General features: G+C 36.3%; 1 long non-coding RNA gene across 1 annotated transcript; it reads right to left on the reverse strand.

The window, feature by feature from the left end:
- LOC138905669 (uncharacterized) lies at window positions 1–1571 on the reverse strand. Its single transcript, XR_011413574.1, has 2 exons — window positions 1293–1571; window positions 1–516 (listed from the first exon to the last, which is right to left on the reverse strand). It is a non-coding gene; the product is annotated as an uncharacterized lncRNA (long non-coding RNA).
- Window positions 1572–2153: the final 582 nt, after the last annotated feature.

Raw genomic sequence — 2153 nt, forward strand, 5'->3', positions numbered from 1 at the left:
TTGAAGAAATAACCATATATTAGCAATTTGTAATCAAGGTTAAGTCAACGTCAATCAACAATATTCATGGCTAAATCACTACCCTAGAACTATGGGTTTTAGCCACTCATGATAACATCAAAACAAATTTACAAGTGTTGAATAATTGAAAATACTAAGAAACGATGAAGAAAATTGAGATATCCCCGCTCCCGGTTGTTCCTCATGTGTATTCTTCCCTCAAAGTGGCGTCTCCCTCCTCAAAATAGGCTTAGTCTTCCTTTTATACGAGTTGGGGGGAGGGGAGTCTTGGGCCGAAATAACCTTGTCTCGGACGAACTAAGAGAACTTTTCAGTCACCAGCGCCCAAGGTAGCGTGGGGCACTAGCCTTGGCGGTGGAATTTCTGGCATTCTGACTTCTGCGCCACAGGTAGCGCCCCATGCTGCCTGTGGCGCTACTTTATGGAAATTTCCCCGTTTCGCTCCTTTTTGCCTCCAATCTCGCACATTCGTCCCATATTGTCTCTGAATGATTCCTACACATAAAAATATCACGAATTAGCACAAATCATTATATTTTACATCCGAAATCTACGAAATATGAGTAAAATGCGAGACTATATATATATATATAAATATACATATTTTAAGTTAAATATCAATGTTCCTTTCCTAATCCAATTTACTCACAGTAAGCGACTTATGAATTGGAAGGCCGCCTCTGTCAAACCTAGCAATTTTTATTTTTTTTGTATTGTTTGTCTCCTAATGGACTAATACACCAAAGACTCCCCATAACGAGAAATTTTATTTGATGTGAGACTCAACTATTGTCAATTGTATGAGGGCTTCACTGTCTGACAAGTGTATTCTGGGGCCCATGACTTTTTGTTAATTTCTCTTTACTCTTTCTTCTCTCCTTTTCGGAACCCCAGAATCATCCTGCTTCCTGGTTCCTTATTTTCATTTCCCAAGGACTCACTGCCCTCTACCCCAAATAAATTCTCTTCCTCCCTTTATTTTTTCGTAATTCTTTTCCTCATTTACTAAATTCTCTTTCTACTTCTAGCACTTCAAACTGTTCTTTTTTCTCTTAAGTTTTCTTACCATCAATTTTATTCCTCTCAAGCCCTCGTATTTTGTTAGTTTAAAATCTTCATCTTTGTCATTGCAAAGCATCAAAAAATATATATAAATAGATCACTTAAACTCCTAATTAACTTAATTTTGGCTTTATTTTCTTGGAGCGGATCAAAATATGGACAGTTCCAAAGAACATATTCAATGCTTTCTAAATGTGATTAAGACCCACCTCAGGTCAACAATTTTTAACCATAAAAAGAGGACTCTAATGGCAGTACTTGATCAACACAGTCGAACACACCAGACATTTTGTGTTAATGCATTTCTGAAATAGATCTTAGTGTAAAATTAGAAATTGAGAACCTTCTTAATTGTTTTCCTCAAATAACATGGAGAAAGATAGAGAAGAAGAGTAGAAAAGAAAGAACCAAAAAAGTAACAGTAAAGAAGGAATAGTTAAGATAGAAACTCAAAGAAAGAGAGTAAGAGGAAGAAAAATAACAAATCAATGAAGGGAAAAAAAGGTGATGGAAAGAACAAGGAAGAAGATGGTGTAGAAGAGGAGAGAAAAATCTGACAAGTGGGATCCATTGTAAAACAGCTGTCAAGCATATAATACGCCCTTATACAACTTTTGTTAGTTGATTGATTGGCAGCATGACGTATGGGCTTGATCCCACCTTTTTTCATCCCTAAAGTCTTTTATAATTCACAAACATGTGTAATTTAGAATTTAGCCCACTAACCACTTATTTAGACAATATCTTAAATATTGTAGTAAATATCCTTCCACTAGTTTAATATTTGACCGAATAGTAATATACTAAAATAATTTTCAGTCTCACAATCAGTATTTTAAAAGGTATTTTTGGGGCATGCTCTGGGGCAAGGCGCACCAAAAATGCCCCGAGGTGATAGTGTTGAGCGAAAGTCTCAAGAGGCGTATGTCCAGCAATTCGGGACGTACGCCCGGGCATTTGTAGCGCGTTTTTGTAGTGAGGCGTAAGCCCTAGAGAATTTTTCAAATTAAAATAAAATTTGTTGAATAAGTCCTTCATATAATACCCAAAATTCTTAAAAGTCAGCTTGT

Source organism: Nicotiana tomentosiformis, chromosome 2, assembly GCF_000390325.3.
Source record: "Nicotiana tomentosiformis chromosome 2, ASM39032v3, whole genome shotgun sequence".
In the NCBI taxonomy this organism is placed as follows: Eukaryota; Viridiplantae; Streptophyta; class Magnoliopsida; order Solanales; family Solanaceae; genus Nicotiana; species Nicotiana tomentosiformis.